Here is a 25,271-nt window from a genome sequence, read left to right on the forward strand (position 1 = left end):
GTTTAAAGAAAAAAACTCATTCTGCTTACCAAACTAATTTCATTTTTTTGTTTCACGAAAAGGAACAGAAGAACGTGTCTTAGGCTTAGAAAAAATATGCCTCATCCAGACGGGACTCAGGCTTGCGAACTTCCTGTCTCCGGCAATGTGTTTTTAAATTTACCTATTAGGAAATTTATTCTCACCACATAATCCCCCAATGCAGCCATTCCATAATGCTTATATGGCTTCAAAAATTAAGTACATTTTATGGGTGGAAAAATTTATTAGACTCAGAAGTAATTTTTCTAAAAGAGCGTATGTATTCTATTATACATATTTCTGAAGTATTAAGTGTCAGGTGGTATAGAAACATAGGCCAAGAATAAATTGAAATGTTAGGGAAACTTGCTTTTGAAAAGCAAGCTCAAGAGCATTTTTCAAATTGAATGATTCGAAATTGAAGTTGAACTCTTTTGATGAAAAACTGTGTCTTGATGATGTAATTTTGGAGGCCATTTTAGAACATAAAACTTATAACAAAATAACTTTCTAATTTATCCGGTATCCACATATTTCGAATTTGAGATCCATCATAGATGCATCGAAATGTGCAATCAATATACATATCACAATCTCTCTTTAACAGTGTGATAAGGGGGTGATTAGTTCACAAGAAATAGGGATAAAACGGGTAGAATGATTCTTATAATGTTTCTTATATTCAAATCACATTATTTGTTTATATTTTTATATTATTCTATTCATTTTTGTTATTTTGTTGTCGTTATAATAGTACCTACATATTTTTATAATATGGGATTACTGGCAGAGCTTTTTTTCTGGGCCTAATTGATGGACAAAATTTTTTCTCACGTCATTATCTCATCAAATTCTTTCTTCTAAAAAATTGCATATCGTCAATAATGTTCCAATATAATTCTTTTTCAGTGAAAATATGACGATGCGATTGTTTACCTCCGTTCCGTATACTTCGATCTAGGTGGTTGGGATTCCGATGTTTGTACCGTAACCTAATGTAGATGGTTAAAATGTGTACTTAATGTACAGAGCACCTGTTTCATCGATATTAAACTCAATTTTCGTGGCTTTCACACCGTTATGTGAAAGACACGAATCACAAAGTGAACAAGAAGTATCTCGCCGTATTCGACAGTCCCTTAGTTTTTGCTTAATTTGCGAGACCTTGAAATGCATCATGCGTGCAAAACACTCAGCTTTCAATTTTTTTTTACAAATTTATATCTAAGGTCTCATAGTATCACAGCATCCACTCAATACTGTAATCAACAGTACGACGTCAAAAATCACATACTATTGGCCGATAAAATTATTAAAACAATTGTTTATTTACCATACCTTCCAACAGATATCCACTGACAAAGATAAAAACTTGACTATTTTCGTTTATGTCAAAAGTAGAAATGCCAAGAGAAAGGTTTTTTTACTTGTATTTCGTTTCACCCTTCGCCCGCTGCGCTGATTGCGTCTGTCACTGTAAGTTGCAAGACTTCGAATTTCGCATACCATTCGGTCTCTATGCACCTCTTTTCTCTAGATGACAGCGAGGTCAGGCTACTGCTTTACTGTCTGAGTAGCCTGCTTGTGCACCATATTTACATAGAAATAAATACAATCAGTGCTCTTCTTTTTCCACCGCACGATATAAATAAAACGGCATTTCTGTAACAGCCAGTAAACCAGTGAACGGCAAAACGAACACATTTTTATGTCTCGTTACTCTTCTGATGCTTATTAAATATCACTATTCTGCTACGCGGGAATAAATAACAAACGGAACGATGATGACTTTTCACTTTCAGCGTATCTAAATAGCGTGAAAACAGAAAATATTTCGCATGCTTGAAAAAAAAACTTAGAAATAACTGGAGCACAAATTAATGTTTGCAGCATATTAAATTTGCTACGCGCAAGTATCTTTGGCAACTTAAACTAATTCACAGGATCCATCAAACGTTACGCTTGCACTTCTAACATCTAAAACGAGACGTAATAAATACTAGAATTGAAGCAAACAAGGATCAATAATTTTGTGTATTAGATGTTCGGTTTTTATGAAACTACTAAGGACGTTGCGATACCACCGATACTAATACAGAATCGATCCTTCTACTTCCGATACGCGGATATTTGGTATCGATGTTTTACCAGCGATACTTCATCAATATCGATACACGGCTCTCAGTATCGAAAAGACTCGAAACAACCCTGTAAAGAAGAACGAACGAAGCAGAAAACTTGCTGTTTCCTGTGCCATTTTGATGCATCGTATGCATGCATGCCATCTCATCGACAATGCCAATTTCACAGAAATTTCTGTAGATTAACCTACGGGAACGATCCTTTTTTACGGTCATGCAGATCCGAAGGTAAAATCTACAGAGCCATGCAAGCGGCTCTTTTTGAAAAAAAGGATCAATTATTAAGAAAAAGCGTAATCGACTTTCGACTTTTTTTTTTAAGGGGGGATTTGTTAGTAGCTTAAGTATTTATGATAAATATTAGTAAATAATGAGTATGTGTGTCCAATCACAAATGGTGACTTCTCAACACTATTAGAAATTTGTAATTTTAATTGTTAGGATTTGTTTGCTTTCGCAATTAGGACTTATCATTCGTAGGGATTTAAACCTACTTGTCAGAAAAGGGGAAATAAACTTACAACAAACTTAATTGCTAACTTATTGGCTATAAAGAGAGCTTATCGTAGCAATTGAGGATTGCAACGATTTTTGTCGAAAATTGTTAATAATTTTATTTGACATAGCTTCTAATGGTTCAACACCAGTAAGTCTATGTAATTCGAGTGTACCAAACCAAGGAGGACGCCTCAAAATCATTTTCAGAATTCTATTCTGAATCCTTTGGAGCGTTTTCTTCCCTGTTGAACAGCAACTTGACCAGATCGGTACAGCATAAAGCATTGCTGGTCTAAAAATTTTTTTGTAAATCAAAAGTTTGTTCTTTAAACAAAGTTTAGAATTCCTGTTAATGAGAGGATATAAACATCTCGTATATTTGATGCACTTGGCTTGTATACTCTCAATGTGCTCTTTGAAAATAAGTTTTTTATCATAAATTAGTCCCAAGTACTTAACCTTGTCGGACCAACTTAAAATAACCCCATTCATCTTGACAACGTGATTATTGTTTGGCTTGAGGAAAGAAGCCCTAGGCTTATGCGGAAAAATTATCATTTGAGTTTTAGAAGCATTGGGAGAGATTTTCCACTTTTGCAAGTAGGAAGAAAAAATATCTAAACTTTTCTGCATCGACTGCATATGACACGAAGACTTTTTCCTTTTACGGAAATGCTTGTGTCATCGCAGAACAATGACTTTGTGCACCCTGGAGGCAAATCAGGAAGATCTGAAGTGAATATGTTGTACAGGACTGGACCCAAGACTGAACCTTGAGGTACACCTGCTCTGACAGGAAATCTATCAGATTTTGAATTCTGATAGACAACCTGCAGAGTTCGATCAGTAAGATAATTTTTTAAAATTTTGATTAGGAAAATTGGAAAATTAAAAGTTTGCAATTTCGCAATCAAACCTTTATGCCAAACACTGTCGAATGCTTTTTCTATGTCTAAAAGAGCAGCTCCAGTGGAATAACCTTCAGATTTGTTAGCTCGTATCATATTAGTAACTCTGAGCAATTGATGAGTTTATTTATTTATTGAAATAAATCCATCCGACTAGCAGTCTTAATGAATAAGTGAGTGTATGGCTGGGAAAAGCCACCTTGAAAGTCACTGGTAGGCGACTATTAAGGCGGCATAAAAACCCAGCATCTTTTTTAAAAAACAAAAACATATACAGAGATATTACAAAAATTTGATACAGATAACATAGATAAAGTCAAAACAAGCAATGCACATTAATTAACTATACTAGAAATTAAAATTAACATTTTGACGATTATAAACCAAAGCCATCCGACGAACAGGTTCATGCTGGCCATAATTCGTGCGGTGTGCGTTGGTCTGCAGTAATCGCTGATGACGTTGTGGACGAAGAGGGCATTGCAGCTGAAGCATTGTCAAGATAGCGGGGCAGTCATAGCAACCAGTGAGGATTTTGTGCACAGTTCTGGCCAGTATGTCCTTACGACGTTCTTCAAGGGGTTTTATCCCCACCAGCAGGCAAAGGTTTTCGTATGGCGGCAAATTATCAGGGTTCCTCCATGGCAATCTGCGACAAATCCTTCGGATAAAAAGCTTTTGAATGCGCTCGATTCGCTGTATCCAAAGATCGTAGTACGGGTCCCAAACAACGCAGGCAGTTTCTAAAACTGAGCGTACCAGAGAGCAGTAGAGTGTGCGCATAGTACCAGGATCGTGAAACTCCTTTCCAATCCTAAATATTAAACCAAGTTGACGATTGGCTTTATTGATGATCGCAGAATAATGCTGCCTAAATGACATACTGGTGTCCAACAAAACACCCAAATCAGTGACAACGTCGCTACGATGTAAATAAGTGCCAGCGATACGATAGTCAAAAAGCAACGGCTGTTTTTTGCGCTGGAAGCTGATCACGGTACATTTGGGAATGCTCAGCATCATATAGTTGCGTAGGCACCAGTCGTTGAAAGCATCGAGTAACGTTTGAAGTCTACAGCAATCATCATAATTCTCAACAATTTGAAATATTTTAGTATCATCAGCGTACAATAGTCGTGTGCCAGGTGGTAGAACTTTAGTTACATCATTAATGTACAAAGAGAAAAGCAGCGGCCCAAGAATGCTGCCTTGAGGAACACCAGAATTGTTGCTGAACCAAGCGGATTGCGACGTTCCCAACTTTACCGCGATCTGTCGGTTGCGTAGATAAGAACTGAGCCATTTTACCAGTCCAGTTGAAGCTCCAAGCTTGTCGCATTTTGCACAAAGTAATCCATGATCAACACGATCAAAAGCAGCTTTCAGGTCCGTGTAAATAGCATCAACCTGAAAACCACGATCCATACCACGCAAGCAGAGTGAAGTGAATTCCAGCAAGTTAGTAGAAACGGATCGACCAGGGTAAAACCCATGCTGAGCGGTAGAAATATAGCTTTTTATGCTGAACATGAGATGATTGTGGACAATCGTTTCAAAAAATTTTGAACAAGCACACAAACAAGAGATCCCACGATAGTGTTCCACATTTCGTTTATCACCTTTTTTGAAAACCGGAAACATCAAAGATTCTTTCCAGCTGCGAGGAAATTGATGACATTGAAGGGAAAGGTTGAAAATAGCGGCTAGCGGTGACTTTAAAACTGCAGCGCATTTCTTCAGGATAACGGCAGGAATACCATCGGGTCCAGGAGAGAATGATTGTTTCAGGTTGCAAATGGCTTCAGCAACTTCTTCGTTTGAGATTGTAGAGATATCGGCGCAAAATGTGTCACTAGGAACAGGAAACATGGCTTCAGCAATTTCGTCCGAGGATGCACACTCGCTATTGAAAACACCAGCAAAATACTTGGCAAACAGAACGCATTTACTGTCATTCGTGGACGCTACACTATTTGACAAAAACATGCTAGATGGTAATCCATCCTCCTTACGTTTCGAATTAAGAAACCTCCAAAAGCTTTTTGGGTTCGAACGTAGGTTGTGTTCTGTTCTGCGCACGAAAGACGAATATAGTTTTCTGTTTAGGGCTTTATATGATCGACTGGCAGAGGTGAGACGGATCCTATTGACGGGGTTTCTGTTTCTTTGGTAGGCACGCAGAGTTGATTTGCGAGCACGATTGAGCCTAGCAAGATGCCTGTTTCCCCAGGTAGGCTTATAGCGAGGACGAACTTTGGGAATATATGAATGTATAAGTTCCTGAATCAATGCAGTAAATCGTGACACGGCCTCATCCAAATTTCTACACTGGTTGATAAAGCTCCAATCGAGTTGTGGAATGCCCATGGCGAAATCCAAACTGTTCATTTGCAAAAATTGAATTTTCGTTGATGTGTGACATCATTCTGTTAAGAATAATTCTCTCAAACAGTTTACTTATTGAAGAAAGCAAACTGATTGGTCGATAACTTGAAACTTCAGCTGGGTTCTTATCCGGTTTTAAAATGGGAGTAATTTTTGCATTTTTCCATAATTTGGGAAAATATGCAATTTTGAAGCAGCAATTGAAAATTTTCACTAAAAATTGCATTGTGCTCTCAGGGAGATGTTTGATTAGTATATTAAAGATTCCTTCGTCACCAGGTGCTTTCATATTTTTGAAATTTTTAATAATTGATTTAATCTCATTCAAGTTAGTTTCAATTATTTCTGCAGGTAAAAAATTCTGGGAAGAAATTAAATCAAATTCACGTGTGACTTCATTTTCAATTGGACTCACAAAATTCAAATTTGAGTTATGAACACTCTCAAACTGCTGAGCAAGTCTTTGAGCCTTTTGTTCATTGGATACAAGAAAACGTTCACCATCTTTCAAAACTGGAATAGGCTTTGAAGGTTTCTTAAGAATCTTCGACAGCTTCCAAAATGGTTTTGAATATGGTTTCAATTTTTCAACTTTAGTCTCAAAATTTTGATTTCTCAGAAGAGTAAATCTATGCTTAATCTCTTTCTGTAAATCTTTATAAATAGTTTTAAAAACAGGGTCACGAGAACGTTGATATTGACGTCTGCGGACATTTTTCAAACGAATTAGAAGTTGAAGATTTTCGTCAATTATTGATGAATCAAATTTCACTTGAGCCTTTGGAACAGAATAATTCCTGGCATCAACAATTGCACATTTTAATGCTTCCAAAGCGGAATCAATATTCACTTCGTTTTGCAAATCAAGCTCATTATTGAAATTTCTCTCAATATGAGTTTTGTAACTTTCCCAATAAGCCTTGTTATAATTAAAAACAGAGCTCATAGGATTTAAAACTGATTCATGGGATGAAGAAAAAGTTATTGGAAGATGGTCAGAATCAAAGTCAGCATGTGTGATCAAATCACTACATACATGACTTTGATCTGTTAGCACCAAATCAATTGTTGAAGGGTTTCTTACAGAAGAAAAGCATGTAGGACTATTCGGAGACAAAATAGAATAGTATCCTGAAGAACAATCATTGAATAAAATTTTGCCATTGGAATTACTTTGAGAATTATTCCATGAACGATGTTTAGCGTTAAAATCGCCGATTATGAAAAATTTCGAACGATTTCTGGTGAGTTTTTGTAAATCACCTTTAAAATAATTTTTGAGCTCGCGTGTGCATTGAAATGGTAAATATGCTGCGGAAATAAATAAAATCACAAGTTCAGTTTGAACTTCAATTCCCAATGTTTCAATAACTTTCGTCTCAAGATGGGGAAGAGCACAATGTTTGATTCGGCGATGAATAACAATTGCAACTCCAACGCCGGAACCCTGAATCCTATCATATCTATGAACCACGTAATTGGGATCATATTTTAATTTTATGTTAGGTTTCAAAAATGTTTCAGTAATAATGGCAATATGCACATTATTTACTGTTAAAAAATTAAAAAGCTCATTCTCATTGGCCTTCAATGAGCGAGCATTCCAATTTAATATTTTAATTGTTTTATTTAAAATCATTGCTAAATTTTAAATTAGAAACAATTTTAATAGTAAAATTTGTGCCTATTTGAATGGCTTCAAACATTGATTTTGCCTGCAACATGGCGTTCATAAGATCGCCTGTTGCAAAAAAGAAAGTTTACCTGCCGTAATAGGCCCCAGGCAGTTGACATTAGAAAAAATATTTTCGGCAGCAATATTAGCTGGAGTAACAGGTGTACAATTATTTTCTAGCGTGTTTTGCTTACCCACATTAACGGTCATTTTCGAACTACCAACACTAGGCGGTATAATGTTCGAACTACCTGTAACCTGTGCATAAGTTAAACGGGTATGCAAAGGAGTAGGTAAACTATGCGTCACTGGTACGCTTGGAGAATTTTGTTTTGAAGTTGGTTTTAATTGAGAAATTGAATTTTGTTTACCTTGCCTTGCCTTAACGATTGCTAAACGGACTGGGCATTGATAAAAATTTGACATATGGTTGCCGTTACAATTCGCACAGCGAAAATTTTTACTCTCTTTCACAGGACATGTGTCCTTTTTGTAAGAAGAGTCTCCACAATTAAGACATTCTTGGTCCATGTTACAGAATTTGGAACCATGGCCATAACGTTGGCAAATACGGCATTGGGTGATATGCTTTTCACCTCCGCCATACTTCCTATAAATTTTCCACTTTACACGCACATTATACAAAGCATGTGCTTTTTCAAAAAATTTTAAGTTGTTAACCTCATTGCGGTTAAAATGAATTAAATAATTAACAAGGGAAATTCCAGTTCTCTGACTGTTTTCGCCTCGTGATTTTTGTTTCATTAGAATTACTTGGGTAGGGGCTATGCCAAGTAATTCTGTTAAAGTAAGTTTGATCTCATCAACGGTTTGATCGTTGGTGAGACCCTTCAAGACAACCTTGAACGGCTTGGCGTTCTTGGTGTCATATGTAAAAAATTTGTACATCTTGTCAGTTAAATACTGAACAAGACGATCACGACCCTTTACTGAGTCGGCTTATAAGCGGCATTCACCTCTACGGCCAATTTGATAGGTAACTTTAACGTCAGAAACAAACGTTGAAAGTTCCTTTTTGAATATATTAAATTCAGAAGAAAGGTGGAACTTTTTCCTTTTTTAAAGATTTTATATTTTGTATAGTTTCATTATTAATAACTTCCATTTCACCAGCTTCTTGCTCAGGCAAAATATCAAAAGGATTGTCACTACAGACACTCGAAAGGTTCAGAAAGAGATGCCTCTCTTTTCCTCCCCGCAGCGATGCGAGGTTTCTTTTTCCGTCCAGCCATTTCAGGTGATACGAAAAAAGTTAAAACAAATGTTAAATTCAAAAGTAGGTAGTCTTGAGAAAGACTGATGAGAAATAACTTTCAGGTAATCTTTAAAAGACACACTGACAAAACACAAACTTTGAAGCTATAGGCAGTCAAAGATCAGTCCACAAGCAACCGAAAAAACGTCTGATCTGTAGGACAGTTCAAGACGCACTGATCGACTTTCGACTAAGTTTCTGCAGAAGCTTGTGTTTCTAGTTTAGATTTTAAATAGTTTATTTGACACGGCACGATACAATTTATGTTTAACTGAGCCAAGTACTTTTTTTTAAAATTTTAAATTAGCAGGGAAAAGAGGGAGGCCTTTTTTTTATTCTCGCGGCCGACTACGAGCTAGTGGGGATTTAAGGTGACAATTTTGTTTTTAACTATACAGAATGTATTCATTTGTACGTGGCTAACCAGTGATGTTCTATTTGAGCAGTTTTGGTCTGAGGTGTCTGCGCAAACATAGAGATGCCGAGTCTTCGTTTTAGTGTCATGGTAGCCATCGCCACAAACGCAGTGATTACTGTCTACAAGCCCTATACGAAAGAGATGCGTGTTTAACGTATAGTGATTGGACATAAGTCTGGACATCACGCGAATGAAGTCCCGGCCTACATCCAACCCCTTGAACCATGCTTTCGTCGATACCTTAAGAAAAATGGAATGTAGCCACCGTCCCAGTTCATCTGAGTTCCATGATGATTGCCAACTGTTGAGTGTTCTCTGACGCAAAATGCTATAAAATTCATCATAAGCAATTGGTCTTACATAAATATCGCCATCAATAGCACCCACCTTAGCTAAAGCGTCAGCCTTTTCATTGCCCGGAATGGAACAATGAGAAGGGACCCACGCTAAGGTAACCCGGTAATTTTTATCTGTTAAAGCACTTAAAAACCGCCGTATTTTCCCCAGGAAATACGGGGTGTGCTTCACAGTCTTCATCGATCGCAGAGCCTCAATGGCACTGAGACTGTCTGTGAAGATGAAGTAGTGGTCTATGGGCAGGGTTTCGATGATCCCAAGAGAGTACTGAATGGCAGCAAGCTCTGCGACGTACACGGAAGCAGGAGCATCGAGTTTGTAGGAGGCGGTAAAATTTTCGTGGAAAACACTGAAGCCAGTGGACTCATCTAGATTAGATCCGTCAGTGTAAAACCTTTTATCATAACTAACATGTTTAAACTTATTGGAAAATTTTTTAGGGATCTCTTGGGGTCGCAATTGATCCGGGATACCAGAAATGTCTTGTTTCATGGTGGTGTCGAAGAATATAGCATTATTAGAAGTATCTAAAAGTGCGACATTGGAGGAATCGTATGAAGAAGGATTAATATCTTGAGCCATATAGTAAAATATAAAGTCATAAATCTGGATTGAGATTGAAGGTCGACCAATCTCTCGAAATTTTCAATTACTAATGGGTTCATAACTGTGCATCGAATTAGCAACCGGTAAGAGAGATTCCAAAAACGATGTTTCAACGGAAGAATACCCGCTAGCACTTCAAGACTCATCGTATGGGTCGACTGCATGCAACCTAAGGCAATACGCAAACAACGATATTGTATTCGTTCCAGTTTGATCAAATGTGTGTTTGCTGCGGAGCGAAAGCAGAAACACCCGTACTCAATTACAGACAATATCGCTGTTTGGTAAAGCCTTAGAAGGTCTCCTGGGTGGGCTCCCCACCAGGTTCCGGTAATCGTACGAAGAAAATTAATCCTCTGTTGACATTTTTGTGTCAGATACCTAATATGATAAGCCCAGGTGCATTTAGAGTCGAACCAGACCCCGAGATATTTAGCGACTAAAACCTGAGAGATCGTTTTACCCGTTAGTAGGAGCTGCAGTTGAGCTGGATTATGCTTCCTAGAAAAAACGACCAGCTCAGTTTTCTCCGGAGAGAATTCGATACCCAGCTTAAGAGCTGGTCCTTGCAGATCGCTAGCCTCGCTACCAGTAATGGATACAACGCTTTCGTCTGCAAGTTGCCTTAGCGTGCATGAATTTGCAAGACATTCATCGATGTCATTGACGTAAAAATTATATAAGAGAGGACTTAAACATGAACCCTGGGGAAGACCCATGTAACTAATTCGGGAAGTTGTCGAATCGCCATGTGAGAAATACATATGCTTTTCTGACAACAAATTGAGCAAAAAGTTATTCAAATTTGGTAAAAGTCCCTGCGAATGAAGTTTCGCGCTTAAAACTTCTACAGAGACAGAGTCAAAAGCCCCCTTAATATCCATGAACGCAGAAGCCATTTGCTCTTTTCGAGCAAAGGCTAGTTGAATTTCAGTAGAAAGCAACGCTAGGCAATCGTTCGTCCCTTTGCCCCGGCGAAAGCCAAATTGAGTATCTGAAAGTAACCCGTTTGTTTCGACCCATTTGTCTAACCGTAAGAGGATCATTTTCTCCATTAATATCCGGAGGCAAGAGAGCATCGCAATCGGCCTATATGAATTGTGATCAGAGGCAGGTTTCCCGGGTTTCCGAATAGCAATGACTTTTACCTCCCTCCAGTCATGCGGAACAATATTTTGCTCAAGAAACTTGTTGAACAAATTCAACAAGCGTCTTTTTGCAGAGTCGGGTAGATTCTTCAACAGGTTGAATTTTATTCTATCTAACCCTGGAGCCTTATTGTTGCACGACAGGAGAGCCATTGAAAATTCCAACATCGAAAATGGAGGCTCTTCCATAGTTACTAATAACGCGTCGCGAAAGGTTTTCTGTTCCGGTACAGAGTCCGGACAGACCTTTTTGGCAAAATCGAGTATCCAGCGATCTGAATACTCCTCGCTTTCATTCGAAACGTCACGGTTCCGCATGCGCCTGGCGGTATCCCAAAGAGTGCTCATCGCTGTTTCCCTCGACAACGCGTTCACGAACCGCCGCCAGTACCCGAGTTTTTTCGCCTTTACTAAGCTCTTCATCTGCCTGCCCAGTGCCTCGTACTTTCGAAGCAGGTTGACAGTGCCGTACTCCCGGTAGTCCTTATACGCCGCGGACCTTCGCACGTACAGCTCAGAGCACTCTTTGTCCCACCATTTGTTGGGAGGGCGCTGTCTAATCGTTACCCCGGGTATCGGTTTCGTCTGAGCTTGAGTCGCGGCGTCGATTATCAAGCCAGCTAAGAACGCGTATTCTTCCTTCGGAGGAAGTTCCTCGTGAGTCTCGATAGATTGCGCTATAATAGACTCATAACACTTCCAATCAATATTACGTGTAAGATCGTAGGAAATATTGATTGGGTTCGGGTGAGTCGAACCATTAGCAATTGATATAACGATTGGAAGATGATCACTACCGTGGGGATCGTTGATTACTTCCCAATGGCAATCTAACGCTAGTGATGTCGAGCAGAAGGATAGGTCAAGCACGCTTTCACGTGCTGGAGGATTAGGTACGCGTGTCGCTTCCCCAATATTCAAAACTGTCATATTGAAGTCGTCGATCAAGTTACAGATTAAAGAAGATCGGTTGTCGTCGTACAGCGACCCCCATAGCGAACAGTGAGAGTTAAAATCTCCCAAAATCAAAAAAGGTGCGGGAAGCAATTCTGCTATATCAAGGAGTTGCTTCTGTTCAATCCGCGCGGATGGGGGAATATATAACGAAACAAGGCAAAGGTCTTTTCCTTTCATATTCGTTTGAATGGCAACAACTTCAATATTCGAGATCGAGGGGAGGTCGATTCTGAAAAAAGAATAGCACTTTTTGATCCCTAAAAGTACCCCTCCACCGTGTGAGTCTCGATCTCGACGAATGATGTTGAAATCGTGGAATTTAAGTTGGTCATTTGAATTGAGAAAAGTTTCACAGAGCGCGAACGCATCACAATTGTATGTGTTTATCAAATGTGAAAATAAATCGAATTTGGGGATGATACTTCTGCAGTTCCACTGTAACACAGTGACAAAATTCCTAACCTCTTTCGACGTATTAGTCATCGAAAGATACGATAGCTGAAATGAGGGGCCAAGTTGCTGTGAGTTGCTTCAAATAGGTTTTCACTGTAGGAAGAAGGGCAAGAAGAATGTTTTGAAGGGGATCTGGTATGTTGAATGTTTTAAATATCCAGTCCACAATATCAGAGAATTTTATGAACCCTGTTTCTTTTATGTCTTCTGATCGAGAAATGGGCGCACGAGGGGTTTTTGGTGCCCCAGGATGCGGTGGGTACTCCTGGTTTGATTTGAAATTGAAACCGGGGGGTACTTGCTTCGGTTTTTCTTCACCGCTTCCTTTCTGTGTTGTCTTATTGGTCATTCCGCTAGGGGTTATCTTACGACCTTTGCGAGAAACATTAGGAGAGTTGAGCATTCTCCTCTTCCTAGATCCCTCTGGCATGCATAAGAACACCCTTCGATCGTCAGATGTACCCTCATCGGTTGGCAAAAAGGAAAAGATGTTTCCTGTCGAGGGTGGCTCAGCTCTCTTAAGCATTTCTGCAAAAGAGCGCTTTGATCGTTCCTTAAGGGAACGCTTAACTTTTTCCTCGCGCTGTTTGTACGCGGGACACGCCGAAAGGTCATGCCGAGTTCCCTCGCAGTAAAGACACTTTTCAGTATCCTCACTGCAAGCGGTCTCAGCATGATTGCCTCCGCACTTGCTGCAGCGTGCCTTGTTGCAGCAGTAGGTGGCTCTATGACCTAACTGCTTGCAGTTTTGGCAATGCATGACCCGCGGTACAAACAGGCGTACAGGCAGACGAACCCTGTCCAAAGAGATGTAGTTCGGCAGTGCGGATCCGGCGAATGTTACACGGAAGGAATCCGAAGGGAGGAAATTCTTCTTCCCTTCTTCGATGGATACTGAATGTAATTGCTTGACATCCAGTATCTTTACATCTTGAATCAGGGGGTTCTTGAAGCAGCCAACCCCGTGACGCAAAATGTCATCGACCGTGAGGCTTCCTTCGGTAACCACACCGTCGATCTCCACGTCCTTGGCAGGGATGTACACGCAGTACTCCCTTGTAAAAAGCTCGTAGCTAGCAATTTCGTTTGCTTCAAGCTACTCACGACAACTCGCAGTTTGTTCGGCCTCACCTTCGTAATCTCGGTTACGGCCGAAAACTGTTTTGCCAGGTCCTTGCCTATTTGTATAATGTTAAGAGGCTTCTTTATGGGCCTAAAGTAAACTACGAACGGACCTTTCGAAGCATCTGGGTAAGCTTTCACCCGTGTTGCCGGTACCCTTGGTACGGGGCTAGGTAGCGGGGAAGGTAGAGGGGAATTGATGGGGGAGAGCTCAATCTCTTCCCCATTTGTTTCCACATCCAGGAATAGTTGCACCTGCATGTCGTCCATTTTGCGGGAGCGTTACGCTCTACCGCACACAAACGATAAATATTCGAAAGTGGGGGGGTGGGAAGATCAAGTAGTTGATATTAAATTTTAAAAACAATTTTTCAAACTACAATGGATCAAAATAAAAAAAAGACAGTAATACTAATACTAATAACAATAGTAATAATAGTAATAATAATTATAATAATTATAACAATAATAATAATAATAACAATATAAATTATAATAATTATAATAATTATAATAATAACAATAATAATAATAATATTAATAATAATGATAAAAATTCTTAAGTGAATACTTCACCGAACGTCTAAGTCACGACCTCACGGCTGATAGTTGGATTAATCGAGTGTCTCCGCAGAACAAACAATGACGATCCAGCTTCGTGTTGTGACACAGTGGCCGTATCTTACACTCGTCCTTGTAGATGCCACTTGTAGTTGACTTCCACTTGCTCGATCGTATGATGGTCCGTGCTGCTAGCGGGGTAACAGCGGTGCGGGAGAATTATTCTTGCTGATATATCAGCTGCGTATCAGATCACTGGCGGGGTAGCCTGCCCCTACCAGTGTGCAGAAGATGTTTCTGCCGATATATTGCAGGCTATTGTTATCGCACACAAGAACTAATCGAAAAAAAAACACCCGTACGATAACTCGTGTATTGTTATTTTGCGAATCAAACGGAGATAAACAATTTGCGTCTAATCGAGACGAAAGCAAAATAACGAATGAGCTTGTGTTTCTAGATTCAGTAAATTTATAGACCGTTTCACGAACTGACAGGTGTCACGTATTCTGCTGTTGATGATGTTGCTTTTACGTGCGTTATGTCAGCGGTTCCGAGCTTTCTGTCAAAATTTCATTCATTGTGTTCTGAAACGTCTCGTAAAATGGTCTATATAAATGGTTTAATTGAATTAAACGTTTTATCTTGAGGAATAAATAATAAAAAAGAATTATGACTTATATTTTGAATGAACTGGTATCGCACAACGATACATTTAGGTATCGATACGTTAGCCTCGATACTATCGGAATATCAGTACTTGCTCTCGATACAGGTATCGATCCTAGGTATCGATGTTCAATGGTATCGCAGCGTCCCTAGAAACTACAACTTATATTTAAAATAAATGTCGGTTCCCTATACCCTTACTGTCTATACCACATTTTATCTTGTAACCTTTTTCAATGTTTGCATATCTGACAGTATTCTAGATGTCTTCAAAGAAACTATCAAAATCACCATCTATTTTACATTAATGGTCTGATATTATCTTCGATGAAATTAAAGCTTTTCAAGCTTTTATCAAGCTTTCCTCAGCAGTTCTCCAAATGTAGAGGAACTTCACTTTGAATTCAGTTTACTAGAATACAATGCATTCAAAACATTCACGATAAAATTTAATTGTGTTTTGACAAAGTTAGAAAAATTTTGTAGAAATATAAAAAAACCGAGCATTTAGGGTGAAACGGGACAGAAAAAGCATTACTTTATCATTGCTAACAGTACATAATTACCGAATTTGTCATTTTCCCCGTGCCATAAAATTCAACAGAATCATCAATTTGAACACTTTTATATGCTAGCGCAGCCTGCTGCTAGCAGTGCTGACAACACGGGGGCAAAATTTGACACACGCAGTTGACTTGAAACTAGAAAAAAACGGAATTTTCAAGCCGCTACACTTTAGAGACAGTTTTTAGCCTATTTTGACCGATTTTTCGCGAAAATTAGTTACGATTGCGATGTCTATTAGTGTACAGAGAAAAGTAAGCTTAGTTTGAGTAGTTACGCGGCTCCTACGTGCTGGTATTTGTCGAAAATGTACTAGTTGCTACCGGCGCGAAAATATAGATCATTGCGTACAAAAAATAACCTAACTTTTCTGACCTTTCCCACGGGTTTGTTTACAAGGTGTTAGAATTTTTTTCCATGCGCCGTTCAGTGATGGTAGTGAAAATGAATGATACGAGTACGAAAAAGATCGGACAACTTTCCGCCTATGCGAATTCGTTACTACCAGGCAGTAAAGCAATGGCTCGCATTTTCACTCGAGCTGAAAATTTTACAAAACCCCGTAAACAAGCCCGCAACCACTGTCAAATCTCTATCTTTTTTTTGTGACGTCACCGTGCAATGATCTATAAACAACACCGAGAGAGAAAACAGTGTTGTGAAAATTGCAAGATTAAAATGTTTTGAAGGTTTTACGGTAAAACCAAATGGACAAATTAATTGAATCAGGTGCTCTAGTGCTGGTTTAGCAGTTTCGCAATAAATGATTGCAGGTTAGTTGAAAAATTACCGATATTTTATGAAGCATTCCTGAAATGCCAATGGTAATATGCAGGAGGAAGCCATCGGTCCTCCCATGCTTGGATTCCGTCCCGTTTCACGTTAAGGAAATTTTTCGACAGGTATGTGGGTCATGCATAGTAAGGTCAGCACTAATCTATTGATTTCTATTTTAATCACGAAGTTTTAGGTCAACTTCACCGCACTTGACTGTAACTTTTAGTGTACGATGCGTTTTACTTTAAAAGCTCAAAAGTAAGTAAGATACATAAAACGCGTAAGCTTCTTTGAACGAAGCTCTGGTCGTATGAAAAATAGAATTCTATGAGGCTAAGGGCATCTTCAGCGGTGGTCTATTTATGAAACAACTTTATACTAGATTTGCACCAGCGAAACCTGAATAGAACCAGCTAATATAGACCAACTTTTCGTTCTCCGCACCGGTGTTGTATATCTAGTTGTTTTAAACCGCTGACATCTGTCAACCTGTCAACAATTCAATACCCCATGTTAACAGTTTATGAGACTTGTTATAATGGAAAGCACTTAATATTTAACGAACGGAAATTCGACAATTTTTACGCGATTACTTTGGCAAGACACTTTATATTCTCAAGACTTTATATATTTGATGGTTTGACCCAAGCGTCAGTGACATTTTTCAGGATGGATTGGTATGATCGAAAAATTTCTGCTACAAGTAGGGCTTCGGAGGATAGTGAAAAATATTTAATTGCGTAGATGTTCATCTTCCGTTTTCGTCTCATCAATCTTTCAAAATCTTGCAGTTCTTCAAACTTGGGTTTGGTTTTGAGGATATTGAAACAAGCCTACATTTAAACGTTTTCAGTTCAGTGTCATCGAGGATCATTTTTCTGGCCTCTTGAGGTCGATTAACGAATAGCCAACATATTTGTCATCCTTGCAGTTGAACCTACGGTTATGGTCTTCCAGAATTCCCCCTTTTGTTGGTCGGTTTCCTTGAAGCCAAAAACGACCAACCTGTTCATTTTCTTCTTCAGAAAAGCCACAAAAACGAATTGTGAATTGTCATGAAAAATCTTTGGTTTGTTTATTCCCCAACACTCGCAAAACGCTTATATGGAAATAGCTAAAAATGAGATATTCAATTAAAATATGACATTTTACCCACCTATTGGTAGCGTACAAAGGGTTTTAGAACGATCTATTTCTTGTTCCAAAAAGTGACAAAAATAGACCAAAACGTATACCAGTTTCAATTTTTTTCAATCTAGATCTGGATAAAACAAAATTTACACCACCGGTGCAGCAGTGAATTTGAGTTTGTTCCAAAAAATAGAACAAAACAACGATTTGGACCACCGCTGAAGATGGCCTAATTATATCAATCTGCTTAGTTTCCAGAATTTGAGTAAATGTTTGTACGCGAGATGCGTCCGAAGCGAAAAAAGTATGTAAAGAGCATGGGCGTAGGCAGAAGTTGAATATGGGGCGTAGGGCAAGGTCCACTCGCAGCTGATCTCGAGGTACGATGCTAGGGTAACAAGCCAGTCGTCATAAGTTCGAGTCTCGGCTCGGGAAAGACTGTTAGTGTCAATAGGATCGTAGCGCTAGCTCTAGCACTAAAATTGGTTTATTACTGGTTGGTTTATACACTTACTGTAGGTTCTACTAGATATTTATTCGGTAGTCTTTATTTCAATATGAAATTCGATTGCTTGAAAATTGTTGCAGTAAAATCTCTCTCGTTCAGAGAGAGCTTTGTAATTGTAGTGAACTCAGAGTATAAAAAAATTGAGAAGCAGAAACGGATTCAATCGGAAGAAGAAATGAAAGAAATTCTATTGGTTTCATTCGAAAGCTGAGAAAATTTTCTACTTGATATTGTTTACACAATGTAATAATTAATACTTTGGAAGCGAAAATACTCAAGAATAACGCATCTTGATTTCTCACAAAAAAAAAAACATCGTCTATAGAAACTATAGAGTGGTTGAAAATGTTCAATTTGAGCTTACAAAACAAAAAGAAAATTAACCACGTTTTTTTTTGTGTGGAAACATCAAAAAACGTTTGCAACAGTTTACGTTTTGTTTCCAAAATGATATGTTTTATATTTATTCAAACATGGGAAAGCTGTTTCTCGTTCTAGCAAAGCAAAGCCCCCCCTCCCATCCCTCCCGCATGCTAATTTTTTTTGCAAATTTTATTATCAAAAACATACCTTGTGACATAAATGAACAAGAAAAGACAAGGCAGTAAAAAAATAACCCTAAACAGACAAAACAGTGATATAAAAAAGGACAATTAGAAAAAATCCAATTTTTTCTCTTAGTTTCCTATTTGCTACGTAGCTTGGCCTGACCCCCCACCCTCCCCTTCGTCACATTTCGTCACAAAACTGCAAACAACCCCCCCCCCTTCCCCCTTGGATGCTACGTCATTTATGAATGTTACCCTAAAACATGCAAATATCATGAAGTAGGGTAGGGAACATATTCTAAACAGATTCAGGAACCGCCTGTGTATTCAGTCTAAATACTCGAAATGTGTTGGGTAAAATTCAAACAGTAGTATATCAATCTGTTCTCTATCTTTTAAGCAGTTTTCATTTGTTTTGCAGGCTTTTTTTCAGCATTCGAAGTGACTCCTGAATGGCTGCAATATAGGTCGATTCGTTTAGGATGATGTTTGTTCACAGATTTCTTTGTGATTAACGGTTTTTCTTATATTCGTAAGACAGCTAGACAATCAAAGTTTTTGTTTCCATTATTGAAACTGTCGATATTGATCAAAATTCAGGAGTTTGAGACCTGTTTTCTCGGACTGATTAAAATAGGCGCCACTACTTAAGTCGTTCCTAACCCCAAACATGTTTCAAATATATGACGTGAAATTTTTTTTGATCGTGGTATAATCGAAACGTCACTGTACTCATATTTAGGTTGGACTCGATCATATATTATTCGATTAAACACCAATTTAGATTCGATTATTTAAAGTAGGACTTTTTTCTATTTCAAATATCACTTACTTTCCACAACTTTTGAACCACGTGTTCAATCATTACAATTCATCAGTTAACCCTCAACTAGTCCGTTCATCTTACATCAATATTGTTCAAATCGGTTGTATAGTTTCTGAGATAATGAAGTTTCGTGATTTTCACATTTTGATACATTACAGACGAAGTTACAGACCGATTAGAAAAAAAATCAATAGGGTGTTAGGAGGCAGCTAGACCTTTCATTTGACACTATTTTTTTGGAAATCGAGTCAGCCATCTCTCAGAAAAGTGAGGGAGTTTAAGTTGTCTTCGGAATATGTTTCTTCTCAAAGCTGTATTTCACATTTTTATACATAACAGGCAAAGTAATAGTCCGATTGCAAAACAAATCAATAGGGTCTTATGAGGCAACTAGACCTTCCATATGACACTGTTTTTGTGAAAATCGGTCCAGCCATCTCTGAGAAACATGAGTGAGATTAAATAGTCTACAGAACACGTTTCTTTTCATAACTTTCGAACCACATGTCCAATCGTTATGAAATTCAAAAGTTATATTAAATTATATTACTCAAGGGGGACGTTCAAGTTAAGCCTCTCCAGGTTTCTTTAATTGGCAAGTTTTAAAAGGAATGGTGAAAAATCATACACACAAGCACGAAATATAATAATTATGTCACTTACTCTCAATAGTGTTATTGCTAATAATAGAAGTGCGGAATACAGCAAACACCCGCGCGATATCACTAAGAAGCAATGTTTTTGATCGCAGTGATGAGTCCATACAGAAAAAAACTGGAAAGCAACAATTTTCACGTCAAAAAATTCTTATTGCTTTCTTTTTGCCTTTCTCCTAGAAAGGTATAGCAATCACTGACAAAACCGAAAGTATAACAGTGTTCTAAAGGGCCGGATGGGCTATATGACTCCACTCAGTTCGACGAGCTGAGCATTTTCTGTATGTGTATGTGTATGTGCCACTTTTTATTCTCACTCACTTTTCTCAGAGATGGCTGGACCGATTTTCATGAAATTAATTGCAAATGAAATAACAACATCAATATTTTAGAACCCAAAGAGTGAAAATACCTTTATTGGATTGAAATGTTCATGTAAATCTATTTTTACAAGTAATAAGTTTGAAGATCTCTCAGATGGTCTCGAGGTACGATGCTGGCCTAACAAGCCAGTCGTCGTAGGTTCGAGTCTCGGCTCGGGAGAGACTGTTAGTGTCAGTAGAATCGTAGCGCTAGCCCCGCAATTGTCCTGTGCACTGAACAGTCGGCTGCGAAGTCTGTGTATAAATGAACAGGAGGTCATGTTCCGAATCGAAAAGTAGCACCAAGGCTTTGCTTAAGTTTGAATGAGAAAGCCTGGGTCTGACCGCTAGGTGGATTAATTCGGGTTTTAGATAAAAATTTTAAGTTTGGAACTGACTAAATTTCGAGATAAGAATTTCAAAAGGCCAAATGGATCGATTTTGTGCAGGTTTCTCAAATTATTCATTGAAGAGGCATAACAAGTATGAAATGCAAGGTTGTTTTTGTTAAACAAAAAATCTATCAAAACAGGTCTACTTTGTGGCCGGTGGTCTAGCGTATTTGGTAACATCTCCTCCAGCCACGCTGGTAGACTTTGTTCGAATCCCAACGCCGACATAGGTGTCAATGGTTGTGGGGTGGCGTGATCCACTCACAACCAACCCAAATGGTTTATATTTAATCCTAGCCGGCACCGGGAGATTTTCATAGGCGGGAAATCGCTGGGATACGCCTTCCATCGCATGAGGAAGTAAAGCCGTTGGCACCGGTCGGTGCGTTAATCCTCGGGAGTCGGTGATTGGCGGAACTAGACCGACAAAAAAGGTCTGCTTTATAATTTTAATTTAATTTGTCTACTGTTTTTTCCGAGTGCGTTCCCGCATAATTAATAACCATAAAACGTGCCGTTAATAGACTGTTAACGTTTGTCATTTAAGCTTTTGCTGGTATGTCTGGTAGTAGAAACTAAAAATCAAAGAATTTTATTTTTGTTGTTGACTAAACACCCGGATTCATGTCTTCCCTTATGGCACGTGAATTGCTGAATAAGTTCTGTTGACTCTTGAATAAAAATAATGCAGTTTAATAATAATACAGCTTTTTAGCACTTTTCTAGTCCAAGATTTACAAATTTTTGTATTTTATAAGTAACCTGTTAGTGTCAGTAGGATCGTAGCGCTAGCCCAGCAATTGTCTTGTACACTAAACAGTCGGCTGCGAAGTCTATGTATAAAAAAACAGAAGGTCAAGCTCCGAATCGGAATGTATCACCAAGGCTTTGCTTTTCTTATATGTAACCTACAAAATTTTGATTTATTTTTTGTATATGTAATGTAATGAAAATCAAATTTCCGAAATAACAATTCACAAAGTTAAAAGCTTAACTTTTTTGAGCGATGTAAAAATGCACAGAGAATCGATTTTTATGCTAAATGCATTTTATGGGCCCCAAAAATTTTCAAGGCTCAGAGAGTTGAATTGAGTAAAAACAGAATTTTTGAGATGACATAAGATAACGATGTTTCATACATTTCGGTTTCGAAAATTTCATGAACTAAGACCTGCGAATCTTTGACTGCTCCGTCCTTTCCGAAGCTCAATTAAGCTCAAATTTTCATTAGGACTAAAAACGAAATTTTGCACTTATCTTATGCCAAGAATCCAAGGGAAGGTCAACTTTCCCCCTCTCGCACCTTCCCCCGCTACACCTAAGGTAAAATGCCCTAATAAAATAAAACAATTTCTGGAAAAACCTTAAATCCGAGGTTGACGCAAAACGCAAGATTGGTATCATCAGCAAGGTGGTAAAAAAGCAACATTGAAGAAAATATTTCAATGATATTTTCAATTATTGTGTTTCCGGTTTTTTGCTGAGTGCAAATTTCTCGGAAGTTATCTGTCAAACCAGATTTAATATTATGACAAGTAAAATAAAAATATTTAATATGAAAACCGTTAATACACAATGACAAATGAAACTAGCTTGCTTGTTTAATGTTCTGCTTATCTGCGAGAGCTCATTCCGAATATAATACACTTGTATAGTGCTTTTTTATCGTAAGCCAATCAATAAAAAACATGAGTAAATTATTATTGTACGAAAAATTATGTCGTCGTTAGCTGCAGGAGCACTCTGAGCGAAAATTTCAGGCGAGTTTTGCTCTAAGTATCGAATTGCATATGATAAAGCTTCTGTAAGTTATTACTTCAACAAAGTGCTCAGCGAGCTTGAGTATCATTAATATTTTTGATAAATATATAGACGAAGTATTGTCTATATTGAAAAATAAAAACTGAGATGACTACAAAAAGTTGAAAGAGAAAGTTTTCAAATGCTTATTACTTTTAAATAGCTGTACGAACTGTGTAGTTGAATAGTTAAAATGTTCCAGTTTTTATTATATGATCATCATATATATGATATATATGATCAACGATTTGGTTGCATTGATTTAATTACTTAAGTTACACATTCCCAAATTTTGGTTAATATAAATAATATTATAAATTGGATAAGTCGCACTGGTAATATGTGCAACATGTGTATTTTATGCTACGCTGTCCAAAGTTTTTAGTGAATAGATTTTATTGTTCCTCGCTCTGAAGGAATGAATCTGGGGAAAACATATTTTACCTTTCAAATTTATCCACGGTAACCAAATGTAATATGGTAATTTTACATAAATAGTAAAAAAAAAACCTTTATTGGCGTTATTGCATACGAAACCTATTGTTCATTACGATAAGAGTGATTACATAGTTCTATTCACGCTAAACCTACTCATTAGATCGTATCATACATAGTTACATTAATGGAATCAAACTTTTAGCGCACAATGTCTCACCTCTAATTAACCCCAGCAACGTCACTTGAAAAAATGTGCAGCACAAAATTAGAATATTAGCTGACATTTCATCGCCGAGCACAACTTTTTTGTAAATTTTATCTAAAGGAAAACATTCACTTTGCATTCTTCCTCGCACTTGAAGCGTAACTTACTTTGTTGTCCTTGTCACATCTCCTGATCTCCATCTCCGCTACACAAATTACCACAAACTTCTAGCGATTTTTTCAATATTTCAGCGGCATATTTTTTGCCTCAAATTGAAGTCTAAATAGCCCGAATTAGTGCCAAACGAAAAGATCTACAACACGTATCAACACTGTTTTCTAGTCCGACAAACGAACATATCAACAGTACAAATTTTTACATTGCCACCACCTCACTTCTATAGTATCTAATGAGTCTTCACACTTTGCCTGTTTATTATTACTGGCGACATTAAACGCTGGCCAAAACACAATAAATAAACTTGGCACCTACAAACAACTCTCACTTTCATCTCACCGTCTGGTTGATGCTCCGATTCAAACAATCATCTTAGTCAGGAATTTCAAATCACAACACATACATTATCCGCACTACGGTAGTGTACGAAATATAGTTTTCTTCCTCCGATCTTTCTGGAGCAAAAACAGTATGTTTTTTTCTTTTGTTCAATTTTTTTCAACCGCAATATATTACACTCCAACTGATAGCAGGACGAGATAAAGATCCGCCAAAACAAATTCACCGTTAATAGGAAAACTGGGTGGCTGTTTAGTAGAGTGTTTGTATTTTCCTCCCGACGCATAAACTTACTGCGAGTTCGTTCTGCAATCGTCGTCCTTTATGGGATTATTGTAACTATACTCAAAAAGCAATAGCGAAGAAAGCGTAACCCCGACCCGACCGACCAAATCGAACCGTTGCTTCCGAGTGGCGAAGTCCAACTGACTGTATTGCCGTGGCTCACCGAAAATAAGCAAAAAAATACTGCAAAGGTTTGCAACGCAAGGCAGGAATAAGCATTACAGCGCGGCATCGCCAACGTCGAAGCACACGACCTGCTAATTCAGAGATACCACTTCAGGCGGTGAACGCATCAAAACGTCTCAGAAGAGCCAAAACTGCTCGAACGGCGGAAAACGTAAGGAAAACCGCTTGTGGAGCAAGAAAATATATGAATGAAATAAACAGATGACCACTACCACTATAATCTGCAATCTCTCATTTCGGATTCTACATGGACTGTCCGGTGTTAGACAAGATACATACATGCTGACAGTGATGTGACATCTCCTGCCCGATCCGTTGATGAATTCGCAGCGGAGCACTCTGGACAACCCGTTGTCGTCGAAACTCAATTTCCCATCCCACCATCCTAGCCAACAACCTACACGAAGGACAGAAAAATTGACTATCTGTATGGAGAACAAATCGTTACCTACTTTTATTTTGGGAAAATAAAGCATCATCTAGACAAAAACTATTGTAGTTATCGTCACGTTCTCTCATACTATAGGTTATAAAATTGAAGAAGAGATTATTTCACTCAAATAAAAATTGTTTTTCGAGATGAGCGTTTGTATTTTTGCAGATCACCCTGAAACTATCGTTACAATCCCTCTAACTCCAACTGTTTTTTTCCTGTTGTTTGTAACATGATGTCAAACTGAATCAAAATATTTCTGATTGTGTTTTTTGTATACCTGAAAGGCATTGGGCAAAAGCGACATTCCAACAGCAATGGTTGGGATTTGAAACATCCACGGAATCAATTTTTTTTTTACTTTTTTTTAAATTAATTTTGTTCGAAAAGATCAAAAGGTATTAGAATTTCGCAATTTTCATGTTTTAATACGTATGGGAATTGACCTT

At 38.1% G+C, this 25,271-nt stretch overlaps 1 protein-coding gene across 8 annotated transcripts in view; it reads right to left on the bottom strand.

The window, feature by feature from the left end:
- LOC129726802 (cardioacceleratory peptide receptor-like) overlaps positions 1–24,373 on the bottom strand; it is a 150,067-nt gene extending 125,694 nt beyond the window's left edge. For 2 of the 8 annotated variants that reach the window (XM_055683914.1, XM_055683921.1), the window contains exon 1: positions 23,570–24,373. The gene's annotated coding sequence lies outside the window, so the exon portion shown is untranslated. Of the gene's footprint in view, positions 1–957; positions 1,316–1,359; positions 2,073–23,414 lie in introns of those variants that run through there. The other 6 variants (XM_055683915.1, XM_055683917.1, XM_055683919.1 and 3 more) reach the window with 5 other exon arrangements.
- Positions 24,374–25,271: the final 898 nt, after the last annotated feature.

The sequence above is a fragment of the Wyeomyia smithii genome, chromosome 3, assembly GCF_029784165.1.
Source record: "Wyeomyia smithii strain HCP4-BCI-WySm-NY-G18 chromosome 3, ASM2978416v1, whole genome shotgun sequence".
Lineage (NCBI taxonomy): Eukaryota > Metazoa > Arthropoda > Insecta > Diptera > Culicidae > Wyeomyia > Wyeomyia smithii.